The sequence below is a fragment of the Panthera leo genome, chromosome B3 (genome assembly GCF_018350215.1).
Source record: "Panthera leo isolate Ple1 chromosome B3, P.leo_Ple1_pat1.1, whole genome shotgun sequence".
Lineage (NCBI taxonomy): Eukaryota > Metazoa > Chordata > Mammalia > Carnivora > Felidae > Panthera > Panthera leo.
The window spans coordinates 118,340,463-118,366,364 of record NC_056684.1 but is presented as its reverse complement, the minus strand read 5'-3'; the positions used below and the strand labels follow the sequence as shown (position 1 = coordinate 118,366,364).

The window sequence follows — 25,902 nt, the reverse complement described above, 5'->3', positions numbered from 1 at the left end:
ATGGCACACGTCCCCTAGTTCTGGGGTTGGAGAGCTTGGACCTTGTCAGTGAGAGACCTGGGCTCAGGGTGGGATCCCTGTGGAAGTTAGTTCATATACCTCCCGCGGAATGGACCTCGGTGGGCAAAGAATGAAGACCAGAGACTTTATTTCCCCTCCTTTGATTTTTCTCTGAAGCTGACCTGTTGGCATCCCGGGGCCAGAATGCCTTTGTGTTCTCCTCCACAGTAATTTAATGCCGTAAAACTGACTGCTGCAGACTCAAAAATCCAGGGCACTTGGCGTCTTTGCAAAGCCAGGCTCTAGGAAACGTTCCCGTTGCTGAACACATTGGATGTGGTTTAGGTAGCAAAGCAAATGACCTAACAAGGAATATATGTGCTGAGCCTAGTTCCTGTTAAATTAATAGATTCACGTTCTGGCACATCCACAACCTCACAAGTCATAGCAACCGGATGACGGCATGGCAACACAGCAGCTGTGGCCACTGCACGTGAGAAAAATCAGAGCCGAGTGTCTCTGGAGAGAAAACAGAAATGGGCTCTACGATCGCCAGCTTGTACGTGACTGGCTGAGGCGGGGGCGGGGGGGCAACCACAAGTAGACGCCTGCCCTAGTTAGGGATGCAGGAGTGTAACATCTCTCCCGCTTCATAAAACTTTGTTTTGTGTTTTCAAAGTAAATAATTTGCTCCAGTCAGAGAGGAAATGATGTTGAGAGAGAGAGATACCATCACGTGGACAGAATGTTCTTTGTAGCCCTGGAAGCAGTGTGGAGGTGATTCTTATCGGGGATTGTCCACGACTTGCTCTTCAGCAGCAGGACCACAAGCCTTTCTTTCTAGTTTTAGACCTGCACTGAAATCACTTGCCTCTTCCGGCTGTCAGGCTCGAAAGCCCTTCTTTCCACCTCTTCTTCTAGGACCGAGGTTGGACCCCACCGCCCCTGCGTGTGCTGAGGCCTCAGGACCAGGATAGATGCTCTGAGGAAGAGGAATAGGACACCTGGACAGATGTCGATTCTTGTGCAACAAAAAATATCTGCATGTACTATCAGGATGGTGACGCCCAACACCAGGGCTGCCTGGGACTCAGCAGCAGCAGCCCACACCCCCTGATCTTGTTTAAATTCAAGGGTGACCCTTGCTCTGCAAAGAGGTGAAGGCTGGGCTGTCTGTTCTTAGGACTCATGTGTTACCCTTAGGTCTGCCCCTTACTCCATGTTCTGCTTTCCAGGTGAGGGACCAGGAAGCTGGGCAGGGTTGTCATTGGGCCCACACTGACTTCTTTTTTGTTCTGTGAATTGGTTACCTATGGCTGTGTAGCAAATTACTACAAAACACAGCAGCTTAAGATAATAAACATTCAGGAGTGCCTGGGTGGCTCAGTCGGTTAAGCGTCTGACTTTGGCTCAGGGCATGATTTCACAGTTTGTGAGCTCTAGTCCCATGTTGGGCTCTGGGCTGACAACCTGGAACCTGGAGCCTGCTTCAGATTCTGTGTCTCCCTCTCTCTCTCTGCCCCCCCCCCCCCAGTCGTGCTCTGTCTCTCTGTCTCTCTCTTTTAAAAAATAAACAATAAAAATTAAAATTTTTTTTTTTTTTTTTAGTTTTCAATAAGACCACAAACATGTATTACTTTACAGTTTCTGTGGGTCAGGAATCGAGGCAGCTTAGCTGGATGCTTCTTCCTCAAGGGCTCTCGTTGAGGCAGCTGCCGGCTGGGGTTGAAGGTCTCATCTGAAGGCTCGATTAACATAGACGACGGGGGAAGTATCCCAAGCTAACTTATGTGGTTGTTGGCAGGCCTCAGTTCCTCTTCACAGGGCGGCCTTCGGACATGGCAGCTACTAGCTTCCTTACAGTGAGTGATCCAAGAGAGAGCGAGAGAGAAAGAGGGCACCTAAAATGGAAGCCACAGTTTTTTTTATAACCTAATCTCAGCAGAGACATCACGTGATTTTTGCCATATATTATTTGTCGGAATCGAATCAGTTAGTCCAGCTCACACCCAAGGCGAGGGGATTACACTAGGGTGTGAATACCAGGAGGCCAGGGATCACTAGCAGGGGACTGTCTTGGAGACCACCTACCACAGCTTCCATGCCGTGGTCCTCCAGCAAATGCCACTCTACAGAGGAAAAGCAATGCATGTGTGGGCATATATAAGTGTCAGGCCTTCACACATTTACACCATCTGCTAATTATTCCTGGGCATGCAGAAATCCTGAATATTCATGAAATTGTGACTGAGAATTCAGAATCACAACCCCGAACAAAGAAATACTCTGCTCTTGTCCTAGCAAATACAGAGTATCACATGGTTGTTTTTAGAAGTCTGGGTGACATATTCGCTCTACTCCCCTTGATTATATCATTGCTTGCCGTAAGGAGAATACACTAAGGAATTACTTCTACCTATCCCCAAACAGAAGTGGGCAATCCCTCCACCATCCCCCCACAATAGTATGATGCAGTAAAAATTTCAGAAAATTGTCATTATTAAGAGTCTAACAATGCATGTGTATTTCTCAAAGCGACACTATTTTTCTTACGTGGTACATTTTGTATTTATAATGTGCCATTAATAATGTCTGGGTAGAAGTCAGAACTAGCACATACGGGCTGAAGTGTGGGGGATTTCACGTTGCTAGGAGAGCCTCATCTGCATACTCCCAGTCTTGGGAGGATGATTCTGCATTTGTGGCTTCCCATTAGATATGAAGGCAGAACTGGGGATCATTTCCCAGATGTCACTTTCCATCAGTTTCACATCCATCTTTCTGGACAAAGCCTTTACTCTAGGGTTTCCTGTGCTTTAGTAAAAAGATGAAGCATTAGTATGGGAGATTCTAGGATCTGGCCAACGTGCTAGTAGAAGCAGCATTTGGGGAAAAAGGGAAAATTGTTGAGCCCCAACCGATGCTTTTGAACCACCTTTAAAAAGCTCCCTGTTTTCCGCAACAAGCTACAATGAAGCTAATGTTTCTGTTATGAAAGCCCTCCACTGCAGTTTCAAATGTCTGCTTTTTTTTTTTTTTTTTTTAACCATAGCAAAGGCTAACCCGGTTTTCTCTCCAGCAAAGCTGGAGAGAACTCTTCCCTAAAGATTGCTGTTTGACTACTTTGTTGCTATTTATCAGAAACCAAAAAAGGTGGCTTTTTGTTGCAGTTTTTAATACGGCGAGCGAACTTATTTGGGGGAACGATAAATTTAAAACGACTTGCCTGATGCTCCTCTTCTCGGGACTCCACCCTACCCTCTAAGTCACTTTTGGCCCGTGATGAAACGCGGAATGCATCAGGCCTCAAAGAGATCTGTGAGTTGAGGGTAAAGGAAGAGGTGGAAATCGCGGGGGAGGATTAGAACAGAAACCATTTTGCAGCCCCTACTTGGACGCCGAAATAGCCCCCTGAGGTGTGAGATATGGTAGCGGTCCTGCGCGCCTACAACGAGTGGAAATGTCGAAGGACGAGCGTGCAGACCTTTGGAGGGAATGTGGGGCGAGGAAACCCGCGTTTGAAGGCCCAGCTTAGGCGTTATTTGGCAAAACACAAGAGCATTCTGCTTTCTGACAGCACCTTCTAGCCTCAACGTGAAACTGAAAAACTTTCCCTTCCTCCTCCTCCCCCCTTTTGTTTGTGCGGTGGGTGTGTTTCCCCTGGAACCCCAGCTCGCCGGGGTCCCTGAACCCAACGCCACCTTCCAGACCCAGCCTGAGAACACAGGTTCGGTCGCAGTTCTTCGGCGCGGAAACGACCCGCAGGGGTGCAGGCTCGGCGGACGACTGGCCGCGGGGCCCTGGCAGCCGTGGGCGAGCCGAGCTGGGGAGTCGGCGCCCGGGCAACCGGGGCGCGCAAGAGCCGGGGGCGCGGGCGGGCGGGCGGCTGCAGGGCCCGGCGCGCCACCGCGCGAGCTGCTGGGTCACAGCCCGGGCCGCGCCGCCCGCTCCGCGAGGAAGTGACGACTGCGCCGTCCCGAGAGCAACAAAGTTTGAGTCTGCGGGCCGCGCTCGCCTGCGCCCAGCGCCCCGCGCCCCTCCGAGCGGCCCCGGGATCGAGCGTGCAGGTGAGCCGCGGGCCGGGCGCCCCCTCTGCCGCCGGGGCGCCGGCGTGGGGCTCGGAAACGCGTGGGGTCGGGGCTTGGCCCTGCGGGCGGGGATGTGGGGGGCCGGGTTGGGCCCGCCGCGCTGGGCGCTGGGGTGCGGGCGGCGCTGCAGGGGGGAGGGGGGAGCGGAGAGGGGAGGGCGGGCGCTCCGTGGCCGGGGTCGGAGGCCCCAGGCTGCGCCCCTGTTGTGGCCGGTTTCCCGCGGGAGTTGAAACAGCCGGGGCTGCAACCGGGCGGCCCGTGTGCTAAAGGAGGGGTGCGGGGAGGGGCTGCCCGCGGCCTGCGTGCGGGGCTAGTCGTCCGCCCAGCGTCCCGCACCCCCAGAGGCTGGGCGCAGCCGTCCCCCAGCCCTGCCCGGTGCTTCCCAGGGGGACGTGTTCTTCCTCTTCGCAGCCTTCGGTGAGGTTGCAGGAAGGAAGTTAAAGAAACTTTCCCCCCACTTTTCTTTTGCTCGGCCCTCCAGTGACGAAGAGCAGAGCAACTCGGACTTTTGGGAAAACAACCCTGCTCCTTTCCAAAAAAGCAAAACCAGAATTGCCCCCAAGCCCCCTTTCAACAAATCGCTCCTGACTCCCCCATTCTTTCTCCTCCCACACCTCGTCCCGAACCTGACAGTAATCCCTAAGGCCTAACACTTTGCAATTTAGCCATAAAAACTGTCAGCACGCCCACGTACATATGTGAATGTTTTCTATATAAAACTCCGAAACCCGCTTCCAGTGGACTCTGTGGCATCTCAGCTCTCTTCTGTTTTCTAAAACTGCTAGGGCTGCAGGATTGTGCTTGTGAACCTTACTGGTGGTTCCCGCCGCCCTCGGTAGCCTCGTGGCGCAGGGCTTTTTAAAGAACAGCTGAGAAGTTTATGACATCCCTGCAAAGTAACTCAGGGCTGGCAGGCCGGCCGGGCGGGCGGGTGGCGGCCAGGCTCCCTGGCTTGGAGACTGCGACTGTAGCAGCGGCGGCCCGGCCGGGGCAGCGGCGGGACGGCGTTGGTGTGCCGGAATGTACGTCGGTGCCGTGGGGACTCCGACATGGGATGTCTAGAGGGTGAATGGTGCAGTTCCTAGCAGCAGCTTCCTGCCGGCCTGTAATTACGGCGTGATTGCACAGTCAGGCATTGTTGGCGTGGATGTTTATACACAGGCTATTGTGCAAGACCTTGGTGGCAGGGAACAAAACGCAGATTTGCATTGCAAATGCCCAGGACAGATCTGGGCTTGATCTGCAGTCACCAAGTTCTTTTTTGGCCTTTAGCCTTAGCTAGGTGATTTATTTCCTTGCCTCTCCCTTAACCTCCGACAACTTGCCAAACACCAGAGAAGTGAAGGGGACCCAGGAGGGCAGACCCCTCCACTTCCACCTTAGGCAGCCTGAAAACTATCCCGGGAACTGTGCCCTTATTTGTGTCTGTAGAAAATGTGGGATGACGTCAGCAGGAAAAGGAGATGGGAGATGGCTATCAGCCTCCCTAAACGGGAAAGCAGTTTGAATTAGCAAAATTGCACGGTCGCTTTGGAGTGGGGCCTGGTTGCAAAGAGGACACGTCAGACATGTGTGACTGAGCTGGCGAGCTCGACTTTGAGCCTTGAAGCGTCAGCTGCAGAAACTTAGTAGGTGGGTCCTAATTCCTTTATTGTCTTCTGGGCAAAGGGAAAAGTGCTGGGGCTTTGAGACTGTGTGTCTGTGATGGTGTCTGGGGTGGGTGGGGCGGCACCCGCATGGGGGGTGCCTCAAGGACATTTTCTCCAGAAGAGCCCCCTGGCCCATTTCCTGAGCCCGGTCTGCAGCCGCAGAGCAGGATGGGGGTCCTCATACCTCCTGAGCTTCTGCGCTGCAGGAAGGGAGCCAGGCCTGCAAGTGTGGAAAGAAGGCAAACAGGTTCTCCTTGAGGGCCTCAGATGTGGCTAACTGTAGTAAGAGGGATGTAAAAAACAGTCAAAAAGCCTGTACAGGATACAACCAGGGCCATTCTGCTCCTACCCCGTATCTTTTTTTTTTTTTTTAAGTTTATTTATTTTTGACAGAGAGAGACACAGCATGAGCGGGGGAGGGGCAGAGAGCGGGAGATACAGAATCCGAAGCAGACTCCAGGCTCCGAGCTGTCAGCACAGAGCCCGATGCGGGGCTTGAACTCACAGACCGCGAGATCGTGACCTGAGCTGAAGTCGGACGCTCAACCGACTGAGCCACCCAGGCGCCCCTCCCACCCCATATCTTAACCCACTCTCCCCATGGCCTAGGTGGAGGACTGTCACGGGGCACCTCTCAGCCCTGCACCACGGGGGGTGCTGTGTGACCCTGTGGCACCGTCCCACCGCAGTGCTGGGGCTGCCTCTCCGCTCAGAGCACCAGGTACTGATAGCGCGGGCACACTGCAGCTTCCCCATGCCTGGCCTTCTCCCCAACCCAGTAACTGAGTTTCACCTGAAGGAAAAAATGCTGTTTTGCAGCCTCATGCCAGCTGTGTGTCATGGGCACAGTGTCAAGTTGTCAAACCAAAACATTAGGGCACAGTCCCTGGCAGACACCTATGTGCTTCCAGAGACTCGAGGAAAAACATATGAAATCAGGACGTTTCTAGAAAGTCTGGGACGTACAAGCACAATTGCCACAGGGGAATGAGGTTTAGCGCAAAAACACCACCATGGTAGGAGTTCCTGAGTTGCACAACCTTCTGTTCTGGGTACATTTGTGTTTTTACTGAACTTGACTGTCAGGGTTCTGGTTAAGCTGCATCACCCGATGCAGTTGCTTTAGTAAGGACCTACTGGTGCCCAGCACTAGCCCTGAGGGGCAGAGGAGGGGAGCATTCCCTTCTGACCCCAAAGAAAAGACAGTTTTGAGTTGCAGTACTTAGTGTTAATTTAGAACCTGCAGAGACTGAAGGTGCCCGAAGGACCTTAGGAGTGTGGGCAGGAGAACAGGGGAGAGGGACCCCTTGCAAAGGCCAGAGGAAGAAGGAAGCGGATTTCCTGGAGTTGTGGCCCCACCAGGCGTTAGTTGCCTGCCCACATCTTCAGCTCAACCTGGCTGATTTTTGTGCCTAACTCAGGCCCTTCTCCTGGCTTGCCTGGAGTTGTACATGGCCCAGGGTAGGACCGGAAACATAATCCCGACTTCCTCTCCCACCTTATGTAAATGCTGATTTATGGCCTAAAGTTGCTGCCCAGTTCACGGCCCCTGAGCAGCCCTGCTGCCTCACTATGCACGACAGGAACAATATTGAAAAAGCTCTGCATCGGAACCCGACAGATTTTAAAAATCATTTTGTTTCAAGAGGAGAAACTGTTGGAGGTAATTAGCAAGCTCAGCAACTCTGGTGAAAACCCCCAAGCGCCACTGAGAGAGTCAGATGAAGTCCCTTGCAAGAAGCTGGGCTCAGAATGAAGGCCTTTTATGCTCTCCAGGCCTGATATATACATATTTCTGTTCATCTGCCTCCTCCCAGCTGCCTCACTCCCTACACCACAACCCAGTGTTTTGACACCACAACTAACCTCCAAAAAAGGAGGCAGAACACCCCCAGCTAAAAGAGGGCATGCCCGACTCTGAAGAAAGTGCTACAGTTTTCCAGATGCCTGGCAGTTCTGTCCTGCAAATTTGTTTCCTTCTTTAAAATGTTCCCCCCTTCATTTCTCGCACTCAGTGAAGCATCTCTTTGTAAGACCCTTAAACCTTTTTTTTCCTCATCTCCGTGACACAGGGCCTTGCTTTACGACTTTCCGACTTTCTGCACCAAGTGCTCCTTGAAATATACACAAGGCTTTGCATAAGCCTCGGATAAAAGGCTCTCTGTAATGTCACTTAAGATGCCTGGTTGCAAGAGTCACCCTCTTGCTCAGCAGCCTTCAATGGCTCCCCACTGTCTGCATGGTAAGGATCAAACTTCTAGGCTGGCAGTCAGGGCCTTCCACACAGGGGTCTGGCCTCTGCTGATCTCCTGCCCTAACCCTCTGCTCTGACCCAGTGACCCACTCTGTGTGTTTGTCCAAACTGCTGGTGGCAAGCATTCCTACCTCTCATGCTTCCCTGGAAGCCTGGAATGCCTTTTTCTTCTGTTCTGCTTGGCTCAGAACAGAGAAGCAGAACAGAACAGAGGTTCCTGCTTTCCCTCTAGCCCTGTTCATGTTTCCCTCTTCAAGAACTTCCCCTGTCCCATCCTGCGGGGCATCCCCCAGGGACTCCAGTAACATCCACTGGGCTGAAGAAGACCTTGAAACCTGGCCTAAAGGATTTTTAACATTTCCTTTGGCCTTCACTCATACCCTTCATTCAGCTCCTTCAATGTGCCTTTGTGTGGATCACTTTTATCCCTTCTTAACTAAACTGGAAGTCGCTGTTTTAAATCTATTTGTATCTTCAGGCCTGGTGCTCTACTCACAGCAAGTCCCAGTAAATATTTGGTGATGAGGATAAAATGGCAACGGCTATCAAATATTGTCCGTTTGTGTGTAGACACACACAGCCGCGCCAAGCACCAAGGACCAAGTTCCTGGTCTGTATTCTAAACATTTCTCCAGCCTTGCCTCCTCTTGCCCGTTAGCCTCTCTGGCGCCTCCTGGCTTTGCACTTCATTGTTCTGTTCCATTTCTAGTACCTCTTCCCCATGGGCGCCAGATGGTATCTGTCCAGCTTCCACACCGGCTCCTCCTTGTCCTGATTTGAGCCCCGTTGACCTGCCTGCCCCACAGTGTCCTATGCCTGAACGGCAGCTCTTAGGGAAGAGCATTTGTCATCTGGGTGGCCTGTCCTTCCAAGAGAACCGAACTGTTAGAAGGAGGTGGGGCCAACTCTCAGGCAAGACTTTTGAGGAAGACAGAGAGATGCTTCCCGGTTAGCTGCAGGTCTGTTGTGTACAAAGAGGCATTGAACCTATAAAACTAGGCTAAACTATAAAACTGAGTCTCTGGGAGATCCTGGCTAAACCCTAATATTGGCCTTGACTGGGAGGATTCTGTCTCCACCCAGTTCTCATGCTGTTAACCTCAACCTTGCCATATAAGCTAGATGCCTTCTTTTTGAATTGAGCTACAATTCACAAATCATAAGATGTACTCTATAAAATAGATTCCTTAAAATTTTTGTTTTCTATAAAAATGAAATCTGGTAGATTCTCACTCCCATCCCAACTTTCTATTTAAAAAGGTATAAATATGGTTGAAAATTCAAAAGAGATGTTGTATAGCATAAAGTTAGTCTCAAAAGTCATTTCAACATAGAAAAGAGATTGTTATACATATTATGCCCACATATACAAATGCAATAGAATTAGAGAAATAAATATCTATTTTAACCTTGAGGGAAGGAAGCCCTTCTTAAGAAAGATACAAAGCAGAAGCCATAAGAAAATATTGATAAATTTGATAACATGAAACTTTGAAAAGATAAATTTCCCAGTCTCTAATGTTCCCATTTTTTCAATCCTTCAGTGTCCCTGTCTTAGGCAGCAACAGTTTGTCATTTTTCAGCCGTGCTTCCAGATGTAGCCTCTGCAGATTAAGGAAAGTATGAATATATAAACAAGTTCTGGCGTACTATACACAGGGTTCTGCATTCTGTTTTTCACTCAATGTGTCTTTGAGATTATTCTACAACAACGCACGTAGAGCTGCCTCATTTTTTCCAATGGCTAGTACTCCACTGTAGGAAAATACCCTCATTTAATTAAGTAGTCTCCTACTGGAGAGCATTTGGGCTGCTTCCAGTCTTTTGCAACTACACATAATGTTGCAGTTAATAACGAATGGACTTTTAATTGAAAGTTTTGAAGAACATACATGGGTGAAACTAGAATTTACAAAGAAAACTATTTCTGAAAAGTTATGTGTAAACCACATTTAATAAACCAATAATTTCTAGAATCTGCTGTTTCACTAAACAGTCAACTTTTAGAGCTGACTAGGACTTCAGGGACTGTTTTCATCCAGTCCCTGTTTCATAGTAACTGCAGTAACAGCATCTCAGAGAATCCTGAGGTTAAGAATGTTGGGGCGCCTGGGTGGCTCAGTCGGTTAAGTGTCCGACTTCAGCTCAGGTCACGAGCTCGCGGTCCGTGAGTTCAAGCCCCGCGTCGGGCTCTGGGCTGATGGCTCAGAGCCTGGAGCCTGCTTCTGATTCTGTGTCTCCCTCTCTCTCTGCCCCTCCCCCGTTCATGCTCTGTCTCTCTCTGTCTCAAAAATAAATAAGCGTTAAAAAAAAATTAAAAAAAAAAAAAAGAATGTAAAGCTAAGAAGGGCACCTATAATAACTCTCTCATTTTTAACTAAGATTCAGAGAGGATACATGGCTTCTCTAAGGTCACACAGCTGCTCAATGGAAGGGTCAGGGCACAAACCCCATATTATTCTATTTCCTTTTGCCATCCATCCTGCATGGATCATCATAATCATTAGTTCCAGCAAGTCTCTTTGTAAGCCAAGGACTCCCATCTCTTCAGTTTCCTTACGGCAGTACGCAAAGATATAAAAAGAAGAAACTTACAAACAACAATAAGCAGTGGGAGACGGGAGGTCTTTTGGAAGAGAGTGGGATGTTTTTTGAATAGACTTCTTGCCATTATATTATGTTATTATAATCTTAATTGATCTTCATGGCCATCAACCTGTTGAGTCCCTAAAAACTCCTAACCAGACTCATTTGGTCAATAAGATTACTTAGTATTTTCAAAGCGCAGAAAGTGGGTTGAGTTAACACTACAGAAATGGAGGAATTCTCCCAGTCCCTAAGATCCCAGTTCCTAAGATCCCATGAGGGACACAGGGGAAGGCCCAGGAATGCACTTTTCTCTGGCCTAAGACACTAGCCCTCTAGCCCTCTCTATCCACTCTCCTGTGTCCCCTCCCCAGTCTCCCTATCACGGGCCATCGTAAGGGGCCTGCAAGGGACATTCCACACGAGCCCATGTCCGCTTCCTCTGTGGCTTGCCAATAGCAGGTGTTCTGTGACAACTTAGGAGTCAACAGCCACTCCCAACCCCACTTCCACTTGCACTAGACATGGTGAAAGGCTCAGCATTTCCTCCACCATCTCTCCAGGGAGGTTGTGCTGAACCACCCAGCTGGCATTTAGGATCTGACTTGTCCAGTGACAGAGAAGAAGAAAACCGGCCAGAGCAGTAGCAGAGGTAACCGTGCCCAGCGTGGTTTACAGGGTACTTTCCCTCACGTTCCTTTTTTTTTTTTTAATGTTTATTTTATTTTTGAGGTGGGGGGGGCGGAGCACGAGTGGGAGAGACAGAGACAGAATCTTAAACAGGCTCCAGGCTCTGAGCTGTCATCCCAGAGCCCAACATGGGGCTCGAACCCACGAACCGGGAGATCGTGGGACCTGAGCTGAAGTTGGACAGCTAACAGACTGAGCCACGCAGGCGCCCCTACCTCACGTTCTTGATTCTTTTACTCACTCGTGCGACATGCATTTATTGAATCCCTACTGTGTGCTCTGTGCTAGGTACTCGGCATACAGAGATCAAGAAGATCCAGCCTCCCCCTTTAAGGTGTTCATGGTTTGTGAGGGAGACAGACATGTGCAAAAGCCAGAGCAATTAGTGACACGCTGTCACTGTCAATGTGCTCAGGGGTCTGCTGGGCTTAGAGGAGGAGCTGGTCACTTCTGCCAGGCCAGAGGAGAGAGGAATGTTAAGAAAGGTCCAGGGTGGCCCCGGTGCCTCTCATGGTACCTGTGCTTGGTGAATGCTGTGGAATTAATGAATGAGAAGCTTCCTGGAGGACCTGATTGTGAGCGGAGTCCTAAGAAATGAGTAGGTGTCCACCAGGTAGCAAAGAGACTCAGGGCATACTCGACATGGGGAGCAGCTCAGGCAACTGCAGTAGAGGCATGACATGGTCCCCTCGGGAACTGCAAGCAGCAGGGTGTGATGGAGCACTGGTGGGACAGGGTGTTGAAAGGGGCAGGCAGGGGCCGGGTCACGTGCCAGCCTTTTGTGTCGGCTAAGAGGTTTGGACCTTAGGTGAGGGCAGTAGGAGCCACAGAGGACTGGCTATGTGTGTGTGTGTGTGTGTGTGTGTGTGTGTGAGAGAGAGAGAGAGAGAGAGAGAGAGAGAGAGAGATTTTCATTTTGAAAGATCATTCATTCAGCTGTGATGTGGAGGCATGACTGGAGATGGGGAAGATGGGCAGCAAAGAGACCAGAGAGGAGGTCACTGCAGTCATTGGGGCAAGATGGAGGAATCTAAGCCAGAGTGGTGCAGGAGGGAGGGGCTGGATTAGGAAGGCATCAGGGAGTTGGGTGGACAGGCCGTGAGGACCAATCAAATGTATAGAGCAAGGGAGAAGTTGAAGTGTTTGCTCAGGTGTCTACTTGAGACATAGGAAGAAGAACAGATTTTTGGGGAGAGACGATGAGTCTAATTTCAGACATGTTGAGTTGGAGGTACTCTGGGACATCCGAGAGAGATGTCTAGCGGGCAGTTGGACATACGGGTCTGGGGCAGGAGATCCCCCAGTGATGGCGATGGAGGGTGTTGCCCTCTGTGAATCCTAACTAAGCCATCCCAAATAAACCATTTAAGTAAAAATGATGACTTACTGTGTCAACTTCAAGACAAGTTCCAAACCCGATTACCTCCCTTCAACCCCTCTGTCTGTCAGACTTTCTGGAGCAGACATTTGGGGATCCCCGGAACATAGAAGGCGCTTGGAGATAGGGAAGCTGACGGCATCATGGAAGCCGATGGCAGCATGGAGAGACAGTAGGAGGTGAGGGGATCACCATTGAAGAGGCACGGTGTAAAGGAATCAGCAGTAGAGACTGAGAAGGAACCAGTGGTGAGGAAGGAAGAACCCCAGGAGAGCACGGTGTCATAGAAGCTGAGGGAAGAGGGAACTTTGCATTTGATGAAAACAGGGACCATGATTTTGTGCACCTAGTATGGCATGTGGCACATAGAAAGTTCTCCATAAGTATTCATTAAATTGAGTTGAAATCCATCGACTGTTGGCATCAAGAAAGAGAAGACTGAAAAGAATGATTGACTTGGGAATTAGGGGCTAATGGGGCTGTGCCATGGGGGCTTCTCATTTGGTCTCACCTCCCTGTGAGATTGGCAGGGCGGGCGTCACCTGCTGCAGGGTTGCAGTGGCACTTGCAAGTTCTAGAACCCAGGTTTCCTGCCCCCACATCCACCTGGGTAGGGAAATAGGGAGGCATCCAAGGGAGCGTCAACGCCTTTCATTTCTGATATTAATGCCCCAAGCCAGTAGAACCAGGGACAGGGAGGCTGTTACATTCAGCATTTATGGCATTTGTCCGTATTTGTGACTACTAGGTGGCTGCAGTCCTCTCGGATGTGTGGCGATTTAAGTTAGACTCTTTTCACAGAGGAGAAGACAGAAGCTTGAGTGTAGGTGTTATCTTGGGGGGCCAGAGGAAGCATTGTGAACATGGTGGGGCGGTCCAGGTCTTAGGACTCGGCTACATTCAGGAGAAAAAGAATGAACTGGAAGGATACGTGGTGGCTCACTGAAAGCCTGAAGAACAAAGGCTCAGAAATCAGTCGGGACCTGTGGGCAGTTGGGTGGCTGGCACCAAAGTGGAGGCATCACTGCTGCCAGCTGAGCTGGACGCTGCCACCCCCTCCGGAGTGAGTTCTGAAGTCTCCTTGCCACTCACTCCACTGGCAGAACCCAGGCTGAGCGTCTGGCTGTCCAGCTCAGGTCCCATGCTCATGTTCTCACTGCTGGGCGGTACTGAAGAATGAGGCCCTGAGGTTCCAGCTTGCCTAGCAGCAGGTGGAACTCTGCCTCCCACCAGGATTCACAGTGCCACGTCCCTGAGAGTGGACATGGGAGGAGGAGACGGAGCCTCCCCCTTAGGCCACTGAAAATATCTACATCTTGATCTTAATCTTTCTTGACATTTTTCTGACTCTTTTGGCCTCCAGCTAAACTGCAGGATTCTTACATGCTCCGGAGAACTAAGCACTTCATTAGCGATGGGATTTCTCCTCTGGAGTCTGAATGATTCCAGTGGAAAAGAGAGGTCATCCCAGCATCTGGGTCCTCCCTGCACATTTGATTCCACTTGGAAAACTTCAGCGCTGCCTTGTGAGGACAGAGTCCAAGGCTTGGCTCTCGCTGGCTAACAGGCAGTTACAGCTTGAATTCTGTTTCTCCTCTGGGCTTGGGCAAGACTCTCAGGGCCGTGAGGTATTTGGGAGGTCCAACCTTGCTTTTCAGAGTGGAGGTTGGAGTTCTGGCTTCAGGCTTGGTTTGTGGAATGACTGAGGTCCCTGGTGCCCAAGCTGTCCAAAGCAACAAGACTGGGCACCTCTCCAGTTCTGAAAATATTCTACCCAGGATCCTGCCTGAGAGAGAGAGAGAGAGCTAAAGGAGCGAGGGCTTCGTGTGCCGGGGGCTGCTGGGTCTCCTCATCCACACAATGAGAGCGTGTTGGGTTAGGGGAGCACTGACTCTCTTCTTATCCTCAAATCCTCTGGTTGTAGCTCTTTGAAGCAAGGGCACCTTGTCTGAAATCTTGATCATTCAGTTCCAATAGCCTTAGACGAAGGAATTAATTTCCTTTAAAAAGAAAAAGGGGCACCGGGGTGGCTCAGTCAGTTGAGCGCCCGACTTTTTTTTTTTTTTAATGTTTATTGATTTTTGAAGGAGAGAGAGAGAGAGCACGCGCGCGTGTGTGCGAGAGAGCATGAGCGGGGGAGGGGCAGAGAGAGAGGGAGACACAGAATCCGAAGCAGGCTCCAGGCTCTGAGCTGTCAGCACAGAGCCCAACGGGGGGCTTGAACCCACCAGCCGTGAGATCATGACCTGAGCCGAAGTTGGACACTTAACCAACTGAGCCCCCCAGGCGCCCCTATTTATCCCTTTTAGTATGAATACACATATGCTTTGCTGCAGAAATCCAAACTAGTGAGTTTGATTATGGGTGTGCTGCCGCAGCAGACTCTTGATTTTGGCTCGGGTTATGATCTCACGGTTGGTGGGATTGAGCCCCATGTCAGACTCTGCACTGACAGTGCAGAGCCTGCTTGGGATTCTCTCTCCCTCTCTCTCTCTGCCCCTTCCCTGCCCCGTCTCTCAAAATAAATAAATCAACATTTAAAAAAAAAAAAAAGAAAAAGAAAAATGTAGTTTTGAACTTACTGGGCTCAGGCTGTGATCACTGCCAGCCTTCTAAGAGTCTCTTTCCTGGTGCCTAGAAGTGGGAGCCTGCTGCCTCCACAAAGCTGGATGTATCGTGGGCTAGGTTCTTACACCTGGACTAGAGGCGATTCCAAGGGGGTCTTGGTCACCAGTGTGGGGTCAGGATGGCCCTTGGGAAGGACAAGCTGGGGTGTTCCTGGCTAGTACTCTGGCAGGAACTAGAGTTGATACTGACTTGTGCATTCTTGGCCCGATGAAGTGAAATCGTGTTACAAGCAACACCGAAATGGAAAAGTGGGCTTGAAGGACCTGGTTATTTTACTGAAACACAGCTGTGAACACGTCCCCCCTCTTAAAAACCTTTGAGAGCTGCCAGGTCCTGCAGGAGAAAGCTCGGAATGGCGCGCGAGGCCCACTTTGGAGGCCTCGTCCACCCTTCCACCTCTTCTCCTGCCATCCCCTCCGCCCTCCCAGCGCGGCCGGTTGTGTTCTCTCTGCTGCTTAATGCACTTTTGCTCCTCTGTGCCTTGTGTGTTGTTGCTTCCTTTCCCTGGAATGTCCGCCCTGCCCTTTTCCTCCTGGCAGATGCCCACAGGATCCACCAGAAGTCACCTACTTCCCTACCGCTTTCCTGAGCCTCCACCTTAGCGTCGGCAGCGGAACTTCCCCGCGGTAGGACTGGCATCCACTGCAGGTGTGCGTGGCTCCTCACTGGTGCAGAACTGCGCCTGGCACACAGTAGGTGTCCCATGATGGGGCTGGAAGGACAGCCTGAGGGGATGTGAGAGAGCAGTGGGCAGGCCCAGGGCCTGGCGTGGACGTGTGTGGTGGGTGAACTGTTTGTCTACATGGAAGCCTCCCTTTGCACCTACTGGTGGAACCACTGCTTTGGTGGCTTTGCTATTCCACTGAGCCTGCCCACTAGGCCCTGGTGAAGGGTGGGAAGGGGATGTAGGGGCACAAAGCATGGCTTCTGGGTCCCCCTCACCCTGAGAAGGACTCTGAGGAGGCATCTGTGAGAAGGAGCTGGTTAAAGGTGACACCCTCCTCACTGGTCCCAACCCGTAAGAAAAGGATCAATACCAGCTTCCCTTAGAGGATTCCTTAGTTTCCATGGCTGGCACTGTCTTCTGGCTTTGCACAGGGAAGGAACTAGGGAAAACAAGTCAGCAGACCACGAAAGAAGAGACTGAGGCTCTTTAAAATAAACGCCTTATTTAATCTGGTGACAGGACCGGCCATGGCTCTTCCTGTTGTGGGGGAAGAGGAACAGATCCTCCTGGCTATGATTGCAGCATACAGTGGGAGCCCCAAAGCCGGGACTTGGGGTCTCAGTTTGTCTATGAGAGACTTAAACTACATGTGGTTCTTTCCTGCTGAGAAATTCCACAACAGTTGTCTGGGGTCTGCCACTTAGAGAGCTCTGTGGAGCAGCATCTTCCTGCCACGGCGGATGAGGTGGACTTTCTTTCTTCAAGTTGAACTGCCCTTAGGGCTGAGCCCACACGTGCATGGGTCTGCTTGACCAGTGATGAGTGCATGACTTATGCTGTTTGCAGAATATGTTTCCAGAACTTAGAAGCACGTAGTATTTCTAAGATGTCATTTAGGAATCCATCGAAATGTGTTTTTGTTCTTGGCTCCTGGGGAGGAGCTTGGGTGTTGGAGCGGGTTTGATGTCTAGGGAAGTACTGGCTTGTTTTGGAAGGGACAGCATGTGGGATCTGCCTTTGTTTCTGCCTCCACGGGACCTGCTCCCCCCTCCTGTCCATCCCAGTTCTCTACCTCCCTACCTACATCTCTCTGTCCTCCTTCGTCATACTCCACAGCAAATTGATTGAGTTACCTCCAACATTCAATCCTAGGATGTGTACTCCAGATGCCAGACCCACTGGGGACTTAGGGAAAGCAGATTTTAAGAGTAGAACTTGATTGCTAGGATTGAGAGATATTGTCAGGAAAACTATCTTGGAAAATAGGCAATCCCGGTAACTCACATACAACAATATATTTTTAAATTTTTTTTTCAACGTTTTTTTATTTATTTTTGGGACAGAGAGAGACAGAGCATGAACGGGGGAGGGTCAGAGAGAGAGGGAGACACAGAATCGGAAACAGGCTCCAGGCTCCGAGCCATCAGCCCAGAGCCTGACACGGGGCTCGAACTCACGGACTGCGAGATCGTGACCTGGCTGAAGTCGGACGCTTAACCGACTGCGCCACCCAGGCGCCCCAATATATTTTTAAAAAGTAGAACTTGAAGCCATTAAAAAATGCCAATTTCCTTTTACCTATCAGTATTACTCTTGGCAATTAATTCTAAGGAAATGATTCTAAAGAGGAAAAGAGCTATATGCATAAAGATATTTATAGCAACATTGTTTAAAATAGCAAAATTAGGCTGTTTAAACAGCCTAAATGTTCCACATGGCTACATAATTCATGAATTCATGACACCTAGATCCAGTGGAATATTGTGCCATTGTTAAATGAATATGAAGGTGATATTAATTCACAGGAAAATGTTGATGAATTTCGGTGAAAATGGTTTCTGTTTTAGCAGGCAAAATTGCACACATACTTCAGTGGGTAAGAACTGATTACATTGGTCATGGTATAAATTGGCATAAGGTAAATACTGGATTTAGGTGAAGTGGTTATGAATAGAGTATTTGTGTGTTTGCAATTGTTTTAGTAATGTATGTAATTTATATACTTTTTTTTTTTAAAAAGACCTTAAGGTAGCAAAGACTTTGGATGTGGGTGGGAAGGCCAGGGGGAGGAACTCCAAGCCTCGCATCTGTTACCACGGGGAAGACAGAACTGCTGTGTCTTATCAGCCACCTGCACTGCAGGGGCTGGAGAATTCAGATTGGCTAACGGAGTCTTTTAGTAATGGGAGGCCTGACTTCACAGACTGTCTGACTGTATAACTCTGGGGCTCCCGGCATGGACTCTGCCTGATGCAGGTGACCCCCCCCCCACCAAGTGGCCTCAGAGCCCCCAGACGATTCTTCACACCTGGTTTTCCAGGGAACCAGCCCCATGAGTATGTGTGGCCCTGAGGCCCGCCTCTGAGCCACCCACTCACCTCTAAGCTGCCCGGTCTCAGCCACAGAGGGAGGAGGCCTGTTCTCTCTTCTGCAGTTCCAGCAGGCAGCAGGGAGGGTGTGCTTTGCACACTGACCTCCTGCAGCCCTGCCTCACCCAGGTATAGAGTCCTAGTGAGTTAGTGTCTTGGGTGTTTACAGTGTTGCACATATTTATTAAAGTACTGAAACTCTGAGTTGCCCTTTATTGCTAGCCTCATAAACCCCCCCCCCCCCCACATTTATCCAGTCTACCTCTGGCTTAGCGGTCAGGGCCCTGTGAACCCCCATCTTGCCATGAGCTCTGCTGGGACTCGCAGCTGCAGATGTGGCCTTGTGGCTGAGCAGCTGACCTTCTTCTGACCACCTTCTCATATCTCTGGCATCTCAGAACCTTGGGACTCCAACACTCCCCCTTGGTTTTGCCTCTCTGCGTGCGCGCGCGCTTGCGTGTGTGTGTGTGTGTGTGTGTGTGTGTGTGTGTGTGTGTGTAGCCAGTTCTTCTTAGTGGGGAGCTTTCTTGACATGTGGAGTGTCTATCTGGAGGGCCTGCAATCCTCCTTTCCCTGTGACCAGTGTGGTTCAGGGCAGGAAATGGAGACTCCTCGGTGTTGTTTGGAGTCTGAGGTGGGTGGGGGCTGGAGAGCCCTGGGCAGACCTTGTGCAGGCAGGTTGGAGCCTGCTAGAACAGAAGCCACCGTAGCAGTGCACGTGTGGAGAGATGTCCAGGCCCTGCTGGGGCCCTGGTGATTTATCTCAAGCACCGATCTGCTAAAACCAAACTCCAGAACTGTCAAAGATTTGGAGTTTCTTTGTTCTGAGATCAGGCTAAAGTGGGGCCTGGTGGCTAGAGGTTTGCCAGGGTGAGGGAGAAATTGGACAGCACGTGGGCTCAGGGCTCACCTGGACTCATGAGGGGTACTGAGGCCAGTTTCCAGTCTTCCACCGTGTGCTTGGAGGCGGGGGTAAAGAATGTCCACATGCTTCCCTAGAATATTAGGTACATTCCTAGATGCCGTGGTCCCATCTCCACCCCCTACAGCGACCTGGAGCCTGCTCTAATGGGGTCATTGCTGGTGGTGTGTGTATTAACTACCACAGAATCTAAGTAACAAGCTGTCTTCCTGAGCCCAGGACCCAGCAAGTAGGGCTCGTCTCAGTTCCCTAATTTAGAGACCACGTGCGTGCCCCAGGGTTGTCAGCAGCTAGACTTCTTGAAGCTTGAAACACATTTCCATAGAAACAATGCTATAAATGGCGATTGGGTTCCTAGGCTAGCCCGCAAAGAGCCCTGGTGTCACCTCTGGAGTTGCTGAAATAAGGTATTAGTAAAATTGAGAGTGAAAACGCAGCACTAAGAGCTAGCACCCAGGACGTTAGAGGTTAAATGGTGTGGGTTTATTTGTGTGATTTTGTTTCTTTAGAGGGAGATGTCTTTCAGAGACCTCCTGGTAAGGGAAGCTCTGGGGCGGGCCCCCTGCCCACAGACATAGCCCTTTCCCTCCCAATTTCCATCCCTTTTTCCTTCCTCATCAAGCTGGGAACCTGGGCCTCCCTGCTTCTAGAGAGTTTGGCTGGGGTATTTTTATGGTGACTAAATCCTGTTCAGTGGCCCTTACATCATCAATATCATCATCATCGCCATCATTGTTATTTAAACCGTCTTGATCAAGTTAGAATAAACATTACACCTTAGCAATTTATGTTGTTCAGAATCCTCTTCTGATTGCTGCTAATGTTCCTGGGGATGTTTTAACATAGTTTGTGGGTCCACCTTTACTATTTCCTTGTGTTCATTTTGTCACCGTAGCATGATTTCATCAAGTGTTTTCATCAGATTGTTTCCATGTGCCAGCCTTTTCATGTTTCCTTCTGTTACCATACCATAGTCTGAATGGATTTCATTCTTTGGGTCTATATACAGGTGCCATGAGCCTCTCTTGTAAAAACTCCTCTGTGATGGCATTTTAAATTATATTCATGGAATCTGGTCTCCCAACCGTAATTACCTGATCAAGGTCTTCAACTCTTGCAACACAATGCCAAATCACATTCTAGAAAGGTCTGAACAGCTTATAGTGGCCCAGCAATGTCTGTGCAGCTGTTTCCTAATGGCCCTGCCATCAGCAGCTTTCTTGTTTTATTTATTTATTTGCACGTGGACTCCAGGCCATGATGGGTCCTTAATGGTGTTTTAATTTGCATATCTTAAATTGCTGCTGAGACCTGTACATTCTTTCTCTTGATGATTTACTGTTTGTGTTTCCTCATGTGTCAACCTGTGTTCATCTTCCGTGACTGCGGAACCTCCCCACCTTCTTCCGTCTCCTTAGACTACTTTCCTATTGGGAGACACAAAACCCTGCCTTCCTCACTCCCTCCCTCCCTCCTGGGTGGGGCTCCACCCCTGGCCTGGGCTAACCCGTCTGCACACCTGCCTGGCTCACCCCCTTGCTGACTGGGACTGATGCTCTGGGCGTGGAGGGAGGAGAAATGGAGAGGGACAGGCACTGGGGGCCTGATGGAAGCTAAAGAGGGGGTAGGTGTGAGACAGGGGCCTGCCTGAGTGGTTCCAAACTAGGTTCATACAGTGACCTCCTTGGAGGGGGCTGCTGGGGAGATTCTGGGAGGAGCCACACACAGGCTGTCAGGGCTGGAGAGGGCATTGGAGTTCATCTGATTCAAGGGTCACCCATTCAAAGGCCCGTAGGGAACAGGGGCATTCTCAATAGGAAAGGCTGGCTGGGTATAAGAAAACAGCACAAGTGAGGTGGTCAGTGGCCAGGGAAGGGGTGGAGTGTTAGGGTGTATGAGTCCCACCATGGCTCTGCTCCTACCCCGGTGTTGCTCTCTCCTAACGCTGTGCTATTCACCTCATGGAGCTACTCTGCTCCGCCTCCAAGAAGGAGGGCTCAATGTGGCCAGTGTTCCAGTCTTTTTCACGACAAACCAGAAATCCTGATTTTTCGTTTAAATCTCCTGATTAAAAAAATGTTGGTAGCGACTGTAATTCACTTCAGATCAAATGCATTATTTTTTTTTTTAATTTTTTTTTTCAACGTTTTTTTATTTATTTTTTTTGGGACAGAGAGAGAGAGAGCATGAACGGGGGAGGGGCAGAGAGAGAGGGAGACACAGAATCAGAAACAGGCTCCAGGCTCCGAGCCATCAGCCCAGAGCCTGACGCGGGGCTCGAACCCACGGACCGCGAGATCGTGACCTGGCTGAAGTCGGACGCTTAACCGACTGCGCCACCCAGGCGCCCCTCAAATGCATTATTATATGGGTCAAATAAAACCTATCTGGGTGTGAGGATGGATTGTGAGCCTCCAGTCTGTAACTCCTCATTATGCAGCTTCCTTACTGGGAAAACATAAGTTCAGAGACATATGCTCATAGAGCAGAGGGAAGGGCTCAGAGAGTCCAGGGGTTGAATTCCATCTGTATGACCTTGGAAGAGCTGTTTCACCATTCTGAAAGTCAGCTTCCTTATCTGTATAATGGGGACAATGGCTTACTCTCTGGGTGGATCCAGTGGATCCAGTGGGCTCAAATCACATCGAGCATTTAGTAGATCTTCAATAAACACGTTGATAGAGCCTGCATGGGATCATCCAGAAAACTAGAGGAAGAACCAGGCTTAGCACTTTGCCCTCCTGACTCCCAGTCCAGAGCTTGTTCCATATCACGTTGGCCTGCATCCATGGCAGTTTCTGGAGGCATCTGGAACAGGGGTCCTTCTGATCCCTGGGAACTTGTAAGTCACTTTATGAAAGCTTGATTGCCCGACAGCTACTGAGCTCAGGTAACGGGGTCTCTCAGTTCTGTGGACTTCACCTTGCAGGCTCCAGAACCCAGGAGACTGAGCCTCAGTAGTCGTAGTTGTGGTAGCAGTAGTATTGAACCTAAGAAACCGGTAATTGTAAGCTGCACCATTATTTTATGTACAACTAAGAAAGAGAAAATGCTACTGATTTAACCACGACGTGCTATCACTTACAAGACGTGTCCTGATTTCAGAGATGTTAAATGTGCATTTGGAATGGAAGAAATAGTAATAAAAGTCATAATGGTAATGTTACATTTTATTGCTTACATCAAATTCTCACATATATGATTTTTATTTGTGCATTGATCAACAGGCATTTACTGAGCACCCACCACATGTAGGCACTGTGTAGGTGCCAGGGATCCAAAGTGATGAAGATCTAGGCTGTGCTCTGATCCTAGGAGGGAGATAGCTCTGTAAGCAGCACGATGTGTAGAACAATGCATCAGGATGGAGGAAAGATGAACAAGGGCATACCATGGGAGTTTAGGGGAGGAAGTGGCCACTCTGATTCTTAGGAGCAGAGACAGAGACAGTTAGGGGTGCTTGGGATTGACTTAGGAAGTGTTCTTAGGAGGAGGGGAGTGAAGGAAGTAGGCTAGGGCTGGGGGGGAAGCTATGCAAGGAAGGATGTGTTGCAGCTGGAGCTAGCTTCAGCCAGACCCCACAGGGATCCCAGAAGGATGAATTGCACCAGCACAGAATTGGTCTCACCTTGAGGCAAGGGGCCTGACCTTTTGGACCCATTCCCCTGCCCCACCCCCTAGTCAATCATTGGCTGCAGTGCTCTCTGGTAACAAAGGCTCCCTTTGATTTTTTTTTTTTTTAATCTTTATTTTTGAGAGAGAGAGAGACAGAGTGTGAGCAGGGGAGGGACAGAGAGAGAGGGAGACACAGAATCTGAAGCAGGCTCCAGGCTCTGAGCTGTCAGCACAGAGCCCGAAGCGGGGCCTGAACCCACGAACCGTGAGATCATGACCTGAGCCGAAGTCGGATGCTCAACCCACTGAGCCACCCAGGCACCCCCAAAGGCTCCCTTTGAAAAGGGGGTGGCCAGGGGCGCCTGGGTGGCTCAGTCAGTCGGTTAAGCATCTGACTTCGACTCAGGGCATGATCTCACGGTTCGTGGGTTCGAACCCCGCTTCGGGCTCTGTGCTGACAGCTCAGAGCCTGGAGCCTGCTTCGGATTCTGTGTCTCCCTTTCTCTCTCCCTTCCTCTCTCTCTCAAAAATAATTATTTAAAAAAAAAAAAAAAAAAGAAAAGGGGGTGGCTGTGAGCCCTTAGTAGCCAACACAGGCTTGATAAAGGAGATCTGGGAGGGCTCCTGCAGTGTACATTCCAGTGGCCTTCCTCTGCTTAGAGGGATCAAGGAAGGCTTCCTGGAAGAGCTGTCATTAAGCTCAAGTCTAATGGGAGACTGGGGTGTGGGTTTACCTGTGGATGAAGGTGGGGGGAGGAGGAGCATGTGTGAGCTAGCAGGCATCTTGGAGCACTTCAAGTTGCTTGGCTGTGTGGCCCTGGGGCTGGGAAGTAGGGCAGGGCCGGATTGTGCCTGAAGTGTATACACCTAACAGTTTGGCTAACGGTCTCAGCTTTTTGCAGTAGGATGCTGGGAACTGTTGCAAAGGGATGTGATCGCTCTGATGGCAGTGCGGATGGTAAGTGTGCAAGACTAGAAGCGGGGAGATCCATCAGGAGATGAGGGAAGGTGATAGCCAACCCTTATAAAAGACTTCATATGTGCCAGATACTGTTAAGCTCTTATCTCCATTTAGCAGATGGAAAAACCAAGTGGTTAAATAACGCGCTGAAGGTCATCAAGCTCACGTGAGGCATGATTTGGATTCAGGGCGCGGCTTTTGCTCTTAACCTGTATTCTCCCCTGAACATGAATTTGGGATTCTAGTCCATGATGTATCAGTATTTGTTTTCACTTAAAAATGATGCTCCTAAGCATACCCCATTGCACACACTAGATCTTGTGGGTCCCGTTCCTCCTGGCCCACTGCCACAGGGTGGGGAGGCTGAGCTCCAGAGAACAGCCAGTCATGGAGTCTGTCTCCGGCTGGCTCTGCGGGAGGCACGGCACTGTGCTGAAAGGAGACCTTTGGGGAGCCGGCAGCCCGGGCTCTGTGAAGAAAGGGTGTTTCTGCCCCCGTGGCCCTGCTGGCCCGCCCTCCCTGGCAGCCACACCTGTTTTGTCCTTCTCCCTGCACCCAGCCAGACGGCTCTCCCAGAGTGACAGCAGCAACTGGGGACATCTGCGGAAGCTCCCTCTCGGGCCTGACAAAGGCTCTCAGAACCTGGCTCGGGCCTGCAAGAGAGAGAGGTGGAGGCGAGGGTAAGTGGGAGGGCCAGAGGCTGCAGACAGCTGTGGGCTGGTGTGGCCCTGCCCCAGAACAGGTGAAGTAAATGTGAACTGAGGAGGTGGGTCCCCTGGGTTTGCAAGGGTGAAAGAGAAGACAGTGCAGGGACTTCTCAGCACACGCTGGTTTCACTTAATGGCTGGGGTGGTTTTGAGTTCCCTGTCCTCAGAAAGGACAAAAAGTGGTGAGGAGAAGCCATGGCCATCAAAAGAGTGTCCCTATTCGGGCTGGGTGGGTGGCGCTGTGGACGAAGTTTGGTGGAAAGGACACAAAGAGGGACTGGGAGAGAAGCCTTGGAAGGACACTCGGATGGAGCTCTGTGTCACTGTTGGAAAGCGTCTGGGCAGACCCCACCCTGAGGCTGGCAGGGGGTGGATCCAAAGGTCTTTTCAGGGGGAAAAAAAATCTTGCCTGAACTAGGTTGTTGAAAGGAAGAAGCTAGTTTTAGAAGGGGACATCGGCTAAAACAGTTAAAATAGTAACACTTGTAACCCCTTATGTGAACATAGCGTGACATAGTCATAAAGCGGGTTTTTTTTTTTTTTTTTTTTTGCCCTTGTGATTCTCCCAAGCCCTGAGAAGGTGGGCACTTTTTCACTGTCGATGTAACAAAATTCAGTACATCTGTTATTGGCCAAAAAAGTGAGGCTCAGAGAAGGCGTCGGTTTCCCTAAGATCACACAGGGTGTTAGCTTTAGTTAGGCAGAACCCCAACTCTGTCCTGGTTCACTGTTTTTTTCCACAACCTCTCTTTCTTCTTCTTTTTTTTAAAAGTTTATTTACTTATTTTGAGAGAGAGAGCGCACATGAGAGAGGCATGGAGAGGAGAGAGAGAGTCCCAAGCAGGCCCTGCGCTGTCAGTGTGAGTCCATTGTGGGGCTCGAAGCCATGAACCATGAGATCATGACCCAAGCTGAAGTCAAGAGTCAGACGCTTTACCGACTGAGCCACCCAGGTGCTCTAAACAACTTCTCTTTCTTCTGTTGAGACTGTAGGTAATGAGGTCTTAGAGGTAGTACCTTTACTCTGCAAAGGGAAAAGACAACGAGGACATAAGGAACATAAGGAACCCAGTATTGTGGATTTGTGATTTCCCCAACTTTATTCGTACCCTCAGTTCCCCACATTCTAGTAAAGGTTGCTTATTCACTAAAACACATCATGTGTGCTGGCCTCCACAGAAAGATCCTGACAGAGAACGGACAGTGGAAAAAGGACAGGAATGCAGGCATGGGGCTTGGGGAGAAAACCTGTTTTTAGATAGTGACTGATGGCAGCAGAAAGTTAATGGAGCTGGGTAGGCGGAGGAAGAACCTGGCTTCCTTGGAAACTTTTATTTTTTTTCCTTAGCGACACCTTTATTTTTTTTATTTTTTTTATTTTTGGGACA

General features: G+C 50.1%; 1 protein-coding gene across 1 annotated transcript in view; it reads left to right on the top strand.

The window, feature by feature from the left end:
* The first annotated feature begins 3,967 nt into the window (after window positions 1–3,967).
* MIDEAS (mitotic deacetylase associated SANT domain protein) overlaps window positions 3,968–25,902 on the top strand; it is a 67,778-nt gene continuing 45,843 nt past the window's right edge. The window contains exon 1 of the mRNA XM_042943728.1: window positions 3,968–4,067. The gene's annotated coding sequence lies outside the window, so the exon portion shown is untranslated. The remainder of the gene's footprint in view (window positions 4,068–25,902) is intronic.